The sequence below is a fragment of the Stegostoma tigrinum genome, chromosome 16 (genome assembly GCF_030684315.1).
Source record: "Stegostoma tigrinum isolate sSteTig4 chromosome 16, sSteTig4.hap1, whole genome shotgun sequence".
Classification (NCBI taxonomy): Eukaryota; Metazoa; Chordata; class Chondrichthyes; order Orectolobiformes; family Stegostomatidae; genus Stegostoma; species Stegostoma tigrinum.
Genome location: NC_081369.1, coordinates 7,397,316 through 7,415,254, shown reverse-complemented (window position 1 = coordinate 7,415,254; position 17,939 = coordinate 7,397,316). Strand labels below are relative to the sequence as shown.

Genomic DNA, 17,939 nt, shown 5'->3' with positions numbered 1-17,939 from the left:
TATCCATGCTCCCTATGATTTTGTACACGTCTATAGACACCACCTGTCAACCTCTGCTCCAGAGAAAAAAAAAGTCTCAGCCAATCCTTATAACTCAATGTCTCCATTCTCGGTAATATTCTTGCAAACTGTTTTTGCACCCTTTCCTCTTTAATAACTTACTGTAGCAGGGCGAACAGAATTGTATGCAGTACTCCAAATGTGACCTTAGTAATGCCTCATTCAGCCATAACATGACGTCCCTACTCCTGTACACAGTGCTGTGACCAATGGGGGCAAGTGTGCTAAATGCCTTCTTCATCACCTTGTTACCCGAGTTACCACATTCTCAGAACTACGTTCCCACATCCCCAGGCCTCTCTGTTCCATAACACTGACCTCCATTAAATGTGTAAATGTCAGCTTGTCTTACCAAAATGCAACACTTCACATTACGGATGGAACTCTGAGTGGAATCTAGTCTCGGAAATGCAGTGCTGTCTCCTTATGAGTGGCAGTCTCTATGAGGTTACTGCTCCTTAAGTCTGGCCCGATGCATTTCTTTACTTTGGTTTTAAAAAGCAGAATGTGTCTGAATGCTTCCTCCTCAGATCTTCACAGGGACTTCTACAATTTCTGCATCAGCAGTGACCAATTGGTAAGGCTGGAACTTTATTGAGGTTTCAGTTGCATTTCTAATCCAATGCCATTATGTCTATAAACTCATTATTTTTAAAAAAAGACACAATTGTTCTCTTTGAGGAGAAAGGAATTTTGGGTTCTGGTCAACCTGAATGTGGTGCAGGGAGCTTTATCTGCTTTGTTCCCTCTGTGACACAAATGACAGGCTACCCTGAAAACAGGAATTTGTCCCAACATTGGAGTATTCACCAGTGTTGGGAGTGTATAATGAAAAAGGATTCAACTATTATCTTCATCTGGGTAATCTCTAGATAAGCACTTCACAAAATGAATTTGGAATTCCATAATTCCATCTGGAGACCAGTGTGCTCAGAGGAAAGCAACATAATGAAAAGGCAGCAAGTTGGATTGCAGAGATGGGTGGGGAGAGGATAGTGACGAAGAAGACTCTGACCCCTCACTAAGAATCCTTCTGAGATTTACCATCTTGTTAATATTCAGGAGTAAACAGCAGCTCAACCCACCTTGCTGAATTGTCTTAAAACAATTAATTCAAATTAGATCAATGTTTATTTTTCATTTTCCCATTAGGATTCTCGCAAACAACTGAGTTAATGATTATTGCTTTATTGTCAAACCTATTAACGAAAAATTCAAATCAATTCATGCCCTTACAGCTGTTTATCAACCTCCTAATCGTAATTAGTTGCATTTACAATTAAACATTGAATTTGCAAGTGGTGTAATAGAGAAGGTTAACTGAGAGAATGAATAGGGCACATTACACAGGTAGTCCAGTTGGGTCACAAGAATTGGTTGGTACCTCTAAACATCCAGTTGCAACCTACCTGAGACCGATAACCCAGTGATTAATTTATAGTTAGACCCCAGAGAAAGCAAACAAGTCAACAGTATTTGACCACCAATCTGTTGATGGATGTGCAGCACAGTGGCTCAGTGGTTAGCACTGCTGCCTTATAGCACCAGGGGCCCAAGATCGATTCCACCCTCAGACGATTGCCTGTTTGGAGTTTGCGTATTCTCCCCATGTCTGTGTAGGTTGCCCCTGGGTGCTCTGGTTCCCTCCCACAATCCAAAGAGGTGCAAGTTAGGATAGATCAGCCATGCTAAATTGCCCGGGATGTGCAGGTTAGGTGGGTTAGCCGTGGGAATTGCGGGGTTACAGGGATAGGATAGGGGGTGGGTGGTTCTCAGTGGGATGCCCTTCAGTGTGGACTGAATGGCCCTTTACCACACTGTAGGGATTCTGAGATGGAAGGCAATATGCTCGTTGTTAACTAGAAGTGATATAACTTTACCTTTACCAGTTAGTACAGTGGAGGTGGCTGTGCATTTTTTTGGCTTTGTAAGACATCACAGTGACGGACCTCTGTATATTGAGTTCTTATCCATTTGCTGCATTCCTGCAACCTTTGCTGTTGAGTAAATTAATTTTATTTTCCCTTTGCTGTGTTAAACAAGCCAACGTAATTCTCCATCCCTTGGTTTTAGGTAAATTTATGTCCACCAATAACTAGATGGCCCGTCAACAACTATCTTTAAATGTTATGTGTGGAGAAAAAATGCAGTAAACATTCATGAAAATGGTCCCAACTATGGGACACCTCCGCCCCTGAGTTGATTGGAGAAGCTGGTACATTTCCCACAGGAGAAGATTGAAAGGAGATACAACAGAGGCATTCAAAATGATGAGGGATCTGGACAGAGTAAGTGGGGACTGCATGAGAGGAAGGATGAAGGACCAGATGCCTCTGTTTTAACATGTTTGGCAAAAAGGAAGCAACAGAGACAGACTGGTACATGCGGCAAGTAGTTAGGATCTGCAATGCCCTGTTTGAGGGTTTGTTGGAGAAATTCACTCATGGCTTTGAATATTAGGCATTTGTAGCCATAATTTCCACTTCAAAGATAAGCAGTTGGAACAGTCAATCAAGCTGTGAGCTGACAGAGACCCTACTGTGATATTATTAGGCTGTGAATACAGCTTGTCAGACACATTCTACAATTATACCCCTCAGATTGATGTGAGCAATGTGAGATAACTTTTTTTTTAGTCACAAGGCAGGAATGTGGTCAGTATCTGAAAAGTAAAACAAACTGTGGGGTTATGTGGTAAGGGTAGAGGAGTGGCCGTAGATGAATTGCTGTTGCAAACATCCAGTGTGGACAGGGTGGACTTAATTACTCCCTTCACTCCTATAACCACGTAATTACAGCATCATACAGCATGGAAACAGATCCTTTGGTCCAACTCATCCATGCTGACCAGTTTTCCTCAACTAAACTAGCCCCATTTGCCTGCATTTGACTTATATCCCTCTAAACCTTTCCTATCCATGCACTTGTCTGCAGCAGGTCTGACAGCAGCTGTGGAGAGAGGTCGGCACGGTGGCTCAGTGGTTAGCACTGCTACCTCACAGCGCTAGTAACCCAGGTTCATTTCCACCCCCAGGCAACCGCCTGTGTAGGGTTTGCACATTGCCCCCGTGTCTGTGTGGGTTTCCTCCAGGTGCTCCGGTTTCCTCCCACAGTCCAAAGATGCACAGGTTAGGGTGGATTGGCCATGCTAAATTGCCCATATTGTCCTGGAATGTGCAGGCAAGATGGATTAGCCATGGGAAATGCAGGCTTATGGGGATAGGGTAGGAGTGACGGTCCAGGTGGGAGGGCCAGTGTGGACTTGATGGACCAAATAGCCTGCTTCTGAGTTGTAAGGATGCTATGATCTTGGGTCTTTAAAAGCAACAAGACGTATCGTTTTGAGTCCAGTATGACTCTTCTTCAGAACTAACTGAACAGATTGAGAAGAGTGTTATGTATCCCAGATATGTGCTGCAATGACAGTCGATGTCTGTGCTCCAGATGAGTGAGACTGGGTGGTCTAGTTTGATGTCTGAAGCTTTGTGTTTTCAGATTATTTAAAAGTACCAGTCTAGCTTCTGAGAGGACAGCAAAGCAATGGGCAGTGTTTGCCCAGTCATTGGGCACTGTTTCCATCTGGCATTTGCTGGATGCTGTTTAATTTTTATCTGACCCATGAAGTTGATTGGGCATTTGGCTAAACTCTTCAAGAATATGAGACACACTGTCTTTCTCTCTCTCTTGCTCATGTTTTGTGGTCACTGCTGCTCCAACTGGGATCACTGTGAGCTGCAACAGAAAGCTTATTATTTCCAAGGCTGAGCATAGCTCCCAGCTTAATGGGTGCTCATTGTAAAATTGCACTCCGTTCCCTTAACCATTACTGCAGCTAAAGCGTACACATTCACAGTGTGAATAGTGATCAGGTAGCAAGCTGTGAGGACCAGATAACTCATGGAGCAGCAATTCTTCTTCATTTTGATGCTGCTGAATAGAGAAAAGATCGCTTTCAGCTGTGCTGTCAGCTATCTTTCGGAAAACATAGATCGGTGAGACCTGTAGGGCCTGAATTCAAATGTGTTTCGAGATTGTGTAAAAGCTCAAAGAAAATAGGACAATCGATAAGAAAGAGACCCTGGGGAGAATGATGAAATTCTATCCTGTTTATATTAATAACTGCCAGCAGTAGTTAGTGTTACTGAAAATGCTCAAGTGTTTGGTATCCAAATTGGAGTCTAATGGAGCAGTGAGAAAGCAATTCTGGGCAGCTCTGTCTCTTTGCTAGCACAATGGTGTTCTATTTCAGCATCAGGGAGTGCGAGATGAAGTAACCAATGAATCTAGGGAGACCGTAGGTCCCATGAACCTGTCAAATCCACATCTAAAGTCTCAGAAATTGGAATTCAATCACAAACTGAAATCATGCATGCATGAGGTGAAAGCCTCGTTGACCGAGAAATAAATCTTGCAAATGAGTCTTACGCGCACAAAGACGCACGCGAATTTGGGGACATCGGCTCTGTGAAAAGCAGGCTCGACTAGAGCTCGGCTCCTCTTGCTACATTTCTACCACAAGCCCAACAGGAGTGTGGCAGTCTAGGGAAGTTGATGCCTGACACAATGTACCACCCCACCCCTCAAATAAAAAAAAACGAGGATCTCCATTTGGCTTTCCCTAAATGAGGATCCTGAGCCCAATCAGATATTGCTCCGACAGAGCAGCCCACTAATTCGGAGGAGGTATTCTTGTCCACTGGTTGGTTTCTTAAGGCTTGCTTTGACCCTGTTCTAGCCTGTGGTGTGCACCCTCAAAATTTCAAACCCTTCCACCACTCTTTGGCATTGTTTAAATGCAAGATGTTGCAATGGTACAGATTGAGCATTGTGCTTTCCGATTGTACACAATCATGGTAAATTAGATTGCCTACAGTGTGGAAACAGGCCCTTTGGCCCAACAAGTCCACGTTGCCCCTTGAAGCATCCCACCCAGACCCATTCCCCTATAACCCACACATCCCTGAACACTACGGGCAATTTAGCATGGCCAATCCATGGAGCCTGCACATGTTTGGACTGTGGGAGGACACCGGAGCACCTGGAGGAAACCCACGCAGACACAAAGAGAAGGTGCAAACTCCACACAGACAGACACCCGAGGCTGGAATCGAACCCGAGTCCCTGGTGCTCTGAGGCTGCAGTGCTAACCACTGAGCCACTGTGCCGCCCTGTGAACAGTTGAGCGTTGATAGACGGAGTCAGTACCAATAGATGTGAATCTCAAATATTGTGGCTGACATGTATTACCCTGAGCAAGTGTCCTGCCTTGAATTTGACTGCTACCAATTCTTTTTTGCCACTAATCTTTCTCCAGAATCCAGTCAGTCACAGAGCCATAATTGTCCCTTATGCAGGTTCTATTTTTCGGTTGAATCTCATTATGTACGAGGATTATTGTGTGCGATTCCATGTTGAATAAATGCTTGGGTGCAGTCAACCTCCACTGTGAGAGAGGCCACAGCACTGTGTTGGGCCAGCAGAAGAGTAAGATTGAGTTCCTCAAGACATGTTGCTATTATTATACATAAAGATGAATTGATGAACACAGAGAATGCTGGAGAAACTCAGCAGGTCTGACAGCATACGTGAAGAGAGAAACAGAGTGAATGTTTCAAGAAGCTAGTTCAGAAGCAGAGTAGTATGGGACTTGAAACATTAACTCTGTTTCTCTCTCCACAGATGCTGCCAGACCTGCTCAGTTTCTCCAGCACTGTCTGTATGGTGCAAATTTTCAATATCCACGGTATTTTGCTTTTATAAATAGTTGGACGACTGACGCAGAACAGTCTGCATCTGAAAGAGAAATTAGTGCAAAGCATCTGATCTGGAGTCACGTCAGAACTCAGTATTTTCCACTTTCATTGCAGTGTGTTAATGTGCTGCTGAGGTACTCTAGCAGTCAGAAGCCAAGTGCCCTTATATGTCACAAGGTGAGAACTGGAAGTTGGGACCATCTATCTGCATTTTGAAAAGATTCAACACTGTAGGAAGTTCTTCTGGTATGCCATCAAGGTTAGTCTTTTTTTTCCAATATGTCCTTTTCCTGAGCATTTCATTCTCTGTTATTTCCCTTTCTCCCAGCACCTGACTAGGTACTGAATACAGCTGACTAAAGGATTGGTAACATTGGCTGGGGCATTTGACACTTTGACCTGTTAGCCAGAGATTTTATTTTATTTTATTTCCTCCTCTTTATTCATTCAGGGTATGAGGGCATGAATGAGTCAACCACATTGGTGTGGGCCTGGAATCACATGCAGGCCAGACCAGGTAAGGATGGCAGTTTCCCTCCCTAAAGGATTTTAGTGATCCAGATGGGCTTTTATTTTCCCCCCAACAATCGATTCACAGTCATTATTAGATTCTCAACTGTTATTTATTGAATTCAAATCCACCACCTGCCCTGGTGGGATTTGAACCTGGGTCCCCAGAACGTTATCTGGTTCTCTGGATGAACAGTCCAGTGATAATACCAGCAGGCCATCACCTCCCTATGTGCACCATAACACTTCTGGATAACGCTTCATATAAAGAGAGTGGAAAATATTACCATTTAATTCTATATTACAGAGCAGGTTCAATGCAGGAAGAAACATATTTTAACCAGAATACCTTGATAAATATGTGTAGCACATGGTGACAATAATGCCTCCCTTCCTAAAATGGCACAGGGGGTTGTTAAACTCTTGAACTTCTGCCACTTCCACAATATTCTGTCCACCCTGGACACATGGATAAGCTGGTTAAGATAATTCAGCTTGGAATTCCTGAAGGTACAGCAACTGAGTAAAGATATTTTACAAAGTAGCTTTACTGAGTATAACTAATGTGCACATACGCTGTTTCATGAAAAGCACAGCTGCCCGTCACCCTTGCTTTCCTTGACCAATATTGCCTGCCCAATTTTAAACTGGAACTCTGTGTCCTTGGTTCAATTCTGTCCATGACTCCTTTGGGATATTCTCTCCCCAGTATTGCGATGTTCTCCCTAATCAGTACTGCTACATCTCCGCTTTTTCTCTCTTTCCTATTTTACCTGAGCATCTTACATTCAAGAATATTTAATGCCCATTTCTGCCCGTCTTTGAACCAGGTTTCTGTTACAGCAACAGCATTACATTCCCTTATGTCCATCTGCCCTTGCAACTCACAGATTATGTTAATTCCAGGCAATGGCCTCGTGGTGGTATCGCTGGACTGTTAATCCAGAGACCCAGATAATGCTCTGGGGATAATGGGAACTGCAGATGCTGGAGAATTCCAAGATAATAAAATGTGAGGCTGGATGAACACAGCAGGCCAAGCAGCATCTCAGGAGCACAAAAGCTGACGTTTCGGGGTCTAGGCCCGAAACGTCAGCTTTTGTGCTCCTGAGATGCTGCTTGGCCTGCTGTGTTCATCCAGCCTCACATTTTATTATAATGCTCTGGGGACCTGCGTTCTAATCCCACCGGGGCAGATGGTGGAATTTGAATTCGCTAAATATCTGGAATTAAAAATCTAGCGATGATGTGAATCCACTGCTGATTGTCAGAAAAATCCATCTGGTTCACTAATGTCCTTGAGGGAAGGAAGTTGCCATCCTTACCTGGTCTGGCCTACATGTGTCTCCAGGGCCACAACAGTGTGTTTGGCTCTCAACTGCTGTCTAGGCAATGAATGCTGCCTAACCAGTGATGCCCTCATCCCATGAATGAATAAAGGAAAAAGAAATGCTTTCACCTTTGCCCATACAAACCCTGATTTGGATTTCTCTTTTCTCCCATACTCAGATCACACCCATTAACTTCGTATTGTGTATTCTCATGCTCTGTACCCCTCCTGGCATCCTGTGTAATGCAATGTACATCTCTCTGACATTATCTCTTGTTTATCACTTGCTAACCATGTTAAGTTACAGCCTCCCCCCTAGCACAAGCAAAACCCTCTGCAAGGATCCCAGTCCTGGTTTTATTTTGCTGTGAACTTTGGTCAGGTACAGGTCCCATCTATCCCAGAGTTAAACCCTAATATCCCAAGAACCTAAAGGCCTCCATTCTGCACCATCTTTCCAATCACAGACTCATCTGCTTTATCCTCGGCTCTTCCACTAACTGGGAAGTGGAAGCAATCCAGAGATTGTTGAGGTATTGCCTGCTCAGTTCCCAATTGGCTCTCTCTATTCTGACTGCAGGACCACATTCCTCTTTCTCCTGATGTTGTTCATGCCAATATGGAGAGTGACTGCTCACCCTCTGTCCTTCGAAATGCTCTGCAGCTAGTCAATTAGATCCTTGATCCTGATCATGTGGAGACAACACACCATTCTGGATTCACATTTGCAGTCGCAGAAACATTGATCTAGTCTATCCCATCAGCATTACCCTTGCAGTCAACTTAACTGCCCACTGTACCCCTGAGCCACCCAGGGTACAATAGACTTGGCTCTGAATACAAGCTTCATTGTTCATCTCGTAGTGTAATCAGCTGTTGCTCGAGTTCTGAAACTCAGATGACAATTCTTCCATAAGCAGGTGTCCAGCAGACAGGAAGTGTCCTGGGTTCTCACATCACTCGAAAAGTTTGTTATGGAGGCTTGAGTGTCTATACCATTTCACTGTCTAGGAGTCAGCCTAATAAACCTTATGACTGTTCATAAAAGCTACTAATACTGATTTAATATTACTAATAAGTAATGCACTTTACTCGTAGTTCTAAATCTTGCATTAAAAATGAGAAGCTGATGAGTTTTACCTTTTATTTTTCCCGTTATTAATACCTAACAATGATATTGCCGTAACCTGCCAATTATTGAAGTCACCAGGCATTCGTAAGTAAACCATGTGAGCCAGGAAGTACACAGTAAACACTGTGCACAGAACCAGCCCATGCTTGGAGTGCTCAGAAAGCTGTGTCTAACATTAGATCTGATTTTGGGATAGGTCAGCATTTGCTAATTAGTCTTGAGTGTGTTAAGAGTTACACTGACAATCAATTTAAGATCACCAGTAAGACTGGCAGAGTGGCGAATATATTGGAAGCTACATATATTAATGCAGTAAGGCCCTGTCCTTTGCAGACAGAATAAATAAACATACCCACTCACTATGTCTGTTTTAACGTAAAACGGGTAATGACAGTCTTTTGGCTCCTTTCTCAAGGCAGTGCCTTGATTAATCAGGCTCAACCTGACTGGTTTATATTTAAACAAAGCTTCGCAGTTAACTGCTGCTACTGTTTAGCCGATACACTCCCCATGGCAACATCTGCACCCATCAGAGTGCAACCGATCAATACTCTCTTCACATGCAATATGAAATGCTGCTCTTTACAATGGTACCATTGCGAAAAGCCTTGATTAGACCAAGAGGAGCAGCGTTGACAAAGTGCATCTTTTGTTAGCAACGAACCAGTTCTACTGTACCAAATGACTGTAATATGCTACATTCTGTTTACAGATTAGATACACTTTGCACAATAAGATGTAAAATGGGAAATGAAGAATTCACCCGGGGAAAGGGGGATCTGGAAGTCTGTGGTGCTCTTGGTTAGTGATGGTTCTTTCAGAGATTCTCCTTCTGCATACACAGTTAATGATGTGATAAATGAAGGGATTTGCCTTTCTCCCTTACAGCTGGTGACTCATTCTCGGAGGAAGATTGGAGCTCCTGTTCATGTGTTTCTGTTTAATTAACCCATTGTCGTCATTGTGTGCCACTCTGACTGAGGCTGGGGGTGGTGGGAGAAGTTAGCATAGGCAGCTAATGCACAGGAGGTGGCCTGGTGACCCATCATGATGCACACACATGGCAACGCATGTTCTCTTGAGACCATGCTACACGGTTTGCTAAGTGTTAAATTCTAAGCAGTGATAGTTTGAATCAACACTTGTTTTACTTGCTTGCAATGAAACCTGCAATCAGGCTGGTCTAACATAAAGGAGGGTAGTGTAGGGCTGTAGCTAAGCCTCAGAGCAGGAAGGTGGCCAGTAATCTATCACCATCTACCAATGTCACGACAAGCTACTGATTGTCCATCTCATTTTTAATCATGAGATGTACATAGCTGCCTGTGTCCTAACATAACAGCAGACATTGATTTCAAAAAGGCAGTATTTTGTTATCCAACGCGCAAAGACACATTTCACTGTGAAAGGTTGTGTCAATACAGACATAATTAACAAAAATCCAAATGACTGGGATTCTGTCCTGCAGATTGGCAAATTCTTTTCTTTTTTCCCAATTTTCCAAATGATGTACACTCGCTGCCTCTTTAGTTGGTCTTCGTGACAATGGAACAAGTGAGGGAAGAGATTATACCCCTCAGACAAAAGTATTTTGGAGATGATGCCAAGCTGTTCCAGGAAACCACTTGAGATCCACCCACTGCCAGTTATGCTATTAGCAACATTTCGCTGGCCGTTAAAACAGTTTTTACTTTCAGGCAATTTTTTTTTCATGGACAGGCTTAGCACTTTCCAAATTGTATTTAACATTTCCAAAAGTTATTTTGTAATCTTGGCAGTTCTAATCCTCTCAGTTGAGATGCCAGGCGATTTTCATGAAATTAAACATTCAATGTCCTCGCTCTCCCCCATCGTGGCAATATCAAAGCTACACCATTAAAATAACCCAACATCGAGTGCCATAACGGGGTCTTGGCACAGCAACTGGGGAACAGGAACAATGTTCAAGGCAGAATAGTGTGTGGTTTGGAGCGAATGTTCCCATGCATCTGCTGCCTTTGGCTTACTGGGTAGTCAAGCTCATATGTTTGGAAGGTGCTGTCAAGGTTACAATGATAAATAACCACAGTACATCTCTCAGATGGCACACAATTTTGTTACAGTACATTTTTAAGGTGGTAGATATGGTGTCAGCCAAGCTTATTCCTGGACTGTATTGAGATTTGTGAGTGCCGTTGGAGGTGCCCCTCCTTCAGGCAGCTGGAGAGTATTCTATCACGCTCCTGGTTTGTGCTTTATAGATGGTAGCCAAGCATTGAGGAATGAAGAGTTGAGCTACAGCACCTCTTACCTCTGTCTTGCTCTTGTAGCCACAATATATTTGGGACGTCTTGTTGAGATTGTTCAGTATGTTGGCAAGGCCTTTTCTGGAGTGTTATCTGTACTTCTGGCCACCCTGTTGTGGGGAGGATATTATTAATCTGGAGAGGGTTCAGAAAAGATTTATCAGGATGTTGCTGGGGATGGAGGGTTTGAGTTATAGGGAGAGCCTGGATGAGCTGGGACCTCGTTCACTGGATCGTAGGAGGTTTTGCGGTGTCCTTACAGAGATTTATAAAATCATGAAGGGCACACATAAGGTGAATGATAAAGGTCTTTTCCCTAGGATGGGGGAGTTCAAAACTAGGGAGCAAACTTTTATGGTGAGAAGGGAAAGTTTTGAAATGGACACGAGGGACAACTTTATTACACAGAGAGTAGTTGGTGTGTGGAATGAACTGCCAGAGGAAGTGATGGATGCAGGAACAGTTACAATGTTTAAAAGACATTTGGATAATTTTATGAATTGGAAGTGTTTGGCGGGGTACGGGTCAAGTGTTGGCAGATGGGACTAGTTTAATTTGGGATGGCTGGTTGGTGTGGTCTGATTGGACTGAAGGGTCTGTCTCCATGCTGTCTGGCTCTGTGACTCTATATTTGTATGACTGGTCCAGTTCACTTCCTGGCCAATGAGACCCCATGAGGTTGTTAACTGTGGAGGAGTTAGTGATGGTAGTGCTAGTGAATGTCAGGGGGCAATCGTTAGATTCTCTCTTGTCGGAGATGGTCATAGCTTAAAGACAGAGGTTCTTTTTCCAAACAGGATGTGAATGAAGCACTCAGGGTGGCACGGTGGCCCAGTGGTTAGCACTGCTGCCTCACAGCGCCAGGGACCCGGGTTCAATTTCACCCTCGGGCAACTGTCTGTGTGGACGTTCTCCCTGTGCGTGGGTGTCCTCCGGGTGCTCTGGTTTCCTTCCACAGTCCAAAGATGTGCAGGCTAGGTGGATTGGCCATGCTAAATTGTCCGATAGTGTCCAGGGACATGTAGATTAGGTACATTATGGGGGGATTGGTCTGAGTCTGAGGGTCAGTGTCAACTTGTTGGGCCAAAGGGCCTGTTCCACACGGTAGGGATCCTAAGATCTCAAGCCAATAAACAAGAGTGATATTGACACAAATGTTTTTGAAGTTACTATGATGGAATTGGAATGCTACTTCTTGTTACTCCGATAATATGATTAGTAACCTAACAACGACGCCACAGTAGCACTAAAATCTCCCTGCGCACTGACAAACATGGAAAGCTACAGGAAACTAATTCCACAATAGTAGAGAGAAGACAGCTGGTGAAATGAGGATATTAAATGCGCAGAAACAGCCTGTGTTCTCAGAGAGCTGTAAAAGATTGACAGTGGTACAAGGACAGTTCTTCAACTGTTGCTGTTGACTCATATTCACTTTCCTCTTCTATCTGCTAATGATTCAATTGAGTGTTCTAGCATGTTTCCCACTTCAGCTGGGAATAGGAAGCTGACAAACAGATTGCAATGTGCCACCATCTGTTTCCACCAGGGTTTCATTTCTATTCCACCTTAACTGTGTTATTGCTATGGAACAGGTAGAAATCTCCATCAGCCAGACAAAGTCAATTCTAACTTGATAACTTATACCATTTGTATTCAGCAACTTGGCCGAGGTGTGATTTTATAAAGAAAACTCAAGCAAAACATTGAATTTTCACTGCAGTACTGTCCCCAGGGAACTCTTACCTTTTGGACAGTGACCGACTAGTGGATGAATTTTGAAATGAGAAGTGATGCTCATTGAATAGACATTTTTTCTGAGGTATGGGGTGAGATAATTTTGGATAAGGTCATTGCGGAGAGTTCTGGCAGGCACTTAACAGGATACTGACCACATTTATGACTAGATCCAAAAATAGAAATCACTGGAAAAGCTTAGCAGGCCTGGTGGCATCTGTGGAGAGAAATCAGAATTAACCTTTCCGGTTGAGTGACCCCTTCCTCAGAATTGAACTTCCTGAGATCACTGGACCCGAAGCATTAACTCTGATTTCTCTCCACAGATACTGCCAGACCTGCTGAGCTTTTGCAGCACTCTCTGTTTTCATTTCTGATTTACAGCATCCGCAATTGTTCCAGTTTTTAATTTAATGACTGACGTTTCCATAATGCGGCTCAAACTCTTGAGCCTTGAAAATGAGAAATTTCGACTGAAATCTCACTCATGCAAGTAATTGATTGGTCCATTAATCATTAATCATAGTAGGAGAGCACTTTGGTGGTAGCAATCATAACTCTGTTAATTTTACAATAGTATTAGAAAAGGATTGGTACATACAGCAGGGTAAGGTTTGTAATTGGGGGAAGGGTAATTATAATTCTGTTAGGCAAGAGTTGTGTAACATAAAATGGGAACAGATGTTGTCAGGGAAGAGCACTATTGAAATGTGGAGATTAATTAAGGAATGCATACTGCGTGTGCTCAATGTTTGTCCCTACCAGACAGGGAAGATGTGGTCGAGAGAGAGGCCGAACGACTAGTTAAGAGGAAGAAGGAGGCTTATGTAAGGTTGAGGACACAAGGATCGGAAAAGGCTCTAGAGGGAAACAAGTTATCCAGGAAGGAACTGAATAAAGGACTTAGGAGAGCTATAAGGGGGCATGAGAAAACCTTGGCAGATAGGATCAAGGAAATCTCCAAGGCTTTTTACATGTACGTGAGGAATAAGAGAATAACCAGAGAAAAGGCAGGGCCGATCAAGGATTATAAAGGGAATTTGTGCACGGAGCTGAAAGAGATTGGAAAGGTCCTAAATGAATATTTTTCTTTGGTATTCACACCTGGAGGGACCTAGTTGCAGAAGAGGAGAGTGTGAAACAGGCTGGTAGGCTAGAGGAGGTCGATCTTAGCAAGGAAGCTGTACTAGGAATTTTGAGGCAGTTGAAGACAGATAAGTCCCCCAGGCCTGATGGGATTTATCCAAGGATTCTATGGGAAGTGAGGGAAGAGATCACAGAGCCTTTGGGGATGATCTTTTCGTCCTCACTGTCCATGGGTATAGTGCCGGAAGATTGGCAAACATCATTCCCTTGTTAAAAAAAGGGAATGGGGATAACCCTGGAAATTACAGGCTGGTTAGACTTAAGTCAGTGGTGGGCAAATTATTGGAAAGGGGTCTGAGAGATAGGATTTATGATCACTTGGATAGGCACAGTTTGATTTGTGACAGTCAGTATGGATTTGTGAGGTGTAGATCATGCCTCACAAACCTTACTGAATTCTTTGAAGAGGTGATCAAACACATGGATGAAGGTAGAGCAGTGGATGTGGTAGACATGGATTTAAGTAAAGAATTTGATAAGATTCCCCATGGTATGCTCATGCAGAAGGTCAGGAGGCATCGATTAGGGGGAGATGTAGCAGATTGAGTTCAGAATTGGCTGATCCTTAGAAAACAAAGGGTGGTAGTCGATGGAAAATATTCAACATGTTGCTCATTTACGAATGGCATACCACAAGTATGTGTCCTGGATCCTCTTCTATTTTTGATTTTTGTGATTAATTTTGATGTAGAAGTGGAAGGGTGGATTAGTAAGTTTGCGGACGATATGAAGGGCGTTGTGTTGTGGATAGTGTGGAGGGCTGTTCTAGGTTAAAAAGGACATTGATAGGATGCAGGGCTGGGCTGAGGAGTGGCAGATGGAGTTTGACCCTGAAAAGTGTGAGGTGATTCATTTTGGAAGGACAAACTTGAAAGCAGAATACAGGGTTAGCGGAAAGATTCTTGGCAGTGTGGAGAAACCATGACTTCTGCATTCACATTCAATTCCTTTATATACATGACGAAAAGCAGTGGAGACTGATCCTTGTGGGCGCACCGTTGGTCACAGGCCTCCAGTCTGAAAAATAATCCTCTACCATCATCCTCCGTCTCCTACCTTCAAGCCAATTTGTGTCCATTTCACAAGTTCTCCGTAATGCTATGTGATATAACCTTGCTAAGCAATCTACCATGCAGAATCTTGTGGAGTGCTTGCTCAAGCCCAGGAAGCCAACATGTACCACCCTGCCGTCATCAATCTGCTTTGTCATCTCTTCAAAAAACCTCAATCAAGCCAGTGAGACACGATTTCCCATGCACAAAGCCATGCTGACTATCCCTAATCAGTCCTTGCCTTTACAAATGCAGTCCCTCAGAATCCCCTCCAACAATTTACCCACCACTGAAGTCAGGCCCACTGGTTTGTAGTTCCCTGGGTTTTCCTTACCGCCAATGGCACCACATTAGCCACCCTCCAGTCTCCAGGTAACTGACTGCGGTCTGTTGATGATACAAATATCTCTGCTGTGGGCCCAGAAATCCCTTCCCCCGCTTCCCACAACGTTCTGAGGCACACCTGGGTCCCAGAGATTTATCTACCTCTATGAATTTTAAGACCTCCAGCACCTCCTTTTCTGAAATGTGGACAGTTTTCAAGACATCATTATTTATATCCCAAAGTTAATATCTTCCATGAAAAGAAATTTTACAGTTTAAGTAAATGAATCCTTACTTCGTATGTGTACCCTACTGTAGAGCAGAACAACTTTTATTCATTCATTCGTGGGATGAGGGCATGGCTGGCTAGGCTGGCATTTATTGCCCATCCCTAATTCCCAGAGGGCAGTAAAGATTCAATCGCATTGCTGTGGGCCTGGGGTCACACACTGGCCATACTGGGTAAGGAGGGAAGCTTCCTTCCCTGAAGATTGTTAGTGAACCAGATGGGTTTTTTTTAAGAGGAAGCGATGGCCTAGTGGCATCATTGCTGGGCTGTTAATCTAGAGAATCATATAATGTTCTGGGGACCTGGGTTTGAATCTCGCCATGGCAGATGGTGGAATTTGAATTCAATTTAAAAAAAACTTAATGCTTTGCAGTTAGTCTATCCTGACCCCATAATGACTTTTGGATAAGGATGTAAGGCTCTAAAAGGGTTAATACTGAGGTGTGTCTTAAGTGTTACTCTCTGTGATTATGTTATAGGGACATGGTGGCTGAATAACTTAGGATTTCAAAGGAGATGGATCCACCGTTCAGTTCCTCCTCATTGCTTTGATGGACATTTTCTCCATAACAATGTTGTTATGAATTCAAATGATGGAGCTGATTTGATAAAGTCCAATCCCAGAGTGAAAGCCGGCTTGATGAACTGTAGGTTTAATGTTCGTAATTTGGTTACTCTGGTGGTCAGTCACTTACCATATTCACATAGGAGTCAATGAACTTTTAAAGTACGTTTAACAGACAAAAGAAAACAAAAACAAATAATATATATGAGGACCATTTTGAAGTCTCCTAACTCAAACAGCAAAAAGAAAGTTTCAGTACTTTTCTCAGCCGTATAATTTACTGACAGTCAATCCCATTGAAGCATCACTGCTGTCTTTACTTCAGAATTGCTCACTCAATTGATGAGGTCACTATTGTTTCCTTTTGCTGACTTTTTACACATTCTCTTCATTACTGCCTCACCCTGAGGAACAAATCCATCCAGACTAACTCGCTGACTGATCCGAGTGAGATTTAAAGAATAAACGAGAGGCTTCAACAACTTCTAATCTGCTTAAATCACATTTGCTGAAATGGACCTTTTCTTCTGAATGTCCAGCTGCTTCTGGCCGCTGGGCTCTCCTTAGAGAATAAACCTCAAGTCTGCAATAATGAGCAATTAGTTCACCAGGAGCTTGTTAAGCCATTAGTTAAAGTTGCGTGCTTCTTTGGGAAGGTTGTCTTCCACATAAATGACCTTTTGAAACACATGCATGACTTTGTCGACATGTAGGGAAAGTAAAGGATCATGATCACAGAATGCTTACAGTGATGAAGTGCTCACAAGCAAAAGTCCACACCCTGAATTCTACAAAGAATGTATTCACTTATTGAGCCAGCCTTGAGCATTGACCCAAAAGTGATTGTATGTTGGAGGACCTGCAGAAGACTGTAGCCAACAAGGAGGTTTCCTCTCCCAAGTCAATTCATGACCTCCAAAGATTATTAGGTAAACCATTTGACACAACTGTTGCTCCATTCAGCAGTTGCTATAGAATCCTTGAGACCACACCTCGAGAAGATGCAAGGATAGTATCAGAGGCAGCATCAAGAGAATGCTTTTCAGAGGTTCAAGGATGTGCTGACATCCACAGATGCCCTAGATCACTGCCATCCATCCTTTCTAACATTCTTGGCAGCTGATCCTTCAGATCTATGTTTCGGAGCTGGACTGTTCCAGGAATAGCCAAAGGTTGTGAATCAGTCTATTATACATCACAGGTAATAAAGTGTGAAGCTGGATGAACACAGCAGGCCAAGCAGCATCTCAGGAGCACAAAAGCTGACGTTTCGGGCCTAGACCCTTCATCAGAGAGGGGGATGGGGTGAGGGTTCTGGAATAAATAGGGAGAGAGGGGGAGGCGGACCGAAAATGGAGAGAAAAGAAGATAGGTGGAGAGGAGAGTATAGGTGGGGAAGTAGGGAGGCGATAGGTCATTCCAGGGAAGATGGACAGGTCAAGGAGGTTGAATAGTATCAGAGATAATGGGAACTGCAGATGCTGGAGAATTCCAAGATAATAAAATGTGAGGCTGGATGAACACAGCAGGCCAAGCAGCATCTCAGGAGCACAAAAGCTGACGTTTCGGGCCTAGACCCTTCATCAGAGGGTCTAGGCCCGAAACGTCAGCTTTTGTGCTCCTGAGATGCTGCTTGGCCTGCTGTGTTCATCCAGCCTCACATTTTATTATCAAGGAGGTGGGATGAGGTTAGTAGGTAGGAAATGGAGGTGTGGCTTGGGGTGGGAGGAAGGGATGGGTGAGAGGAAGAACAGGT

The 17,939-nt window shown here is 43.6% G+C and overlaps 1 protein-coding gene across 6 annotated transcripts in view; it reads left to right on the top strand.

Moving 5' to 3' along the window:
• LOC125459689 (RNA-binding Raly-like protein) overlaps positions 1-17,939 on the top strand; it is a 1,242,755-nt gene that overhangs the window by 333,951 nt on the left and 890,865 nt on the right. For all 6 annotated transcript variants that reach the window (XM_059651584.1, XM_059651585.1, XM_048546398.2 and 3 more), the window contains one exon: positions 5,928-6,072. The gene's annotated coding sequence lies outside the window, so the exon portion shown is untranslated. The remainder of the gene's footprint in view (positions 1-5,927; positions 6,073-17,939) is intronic.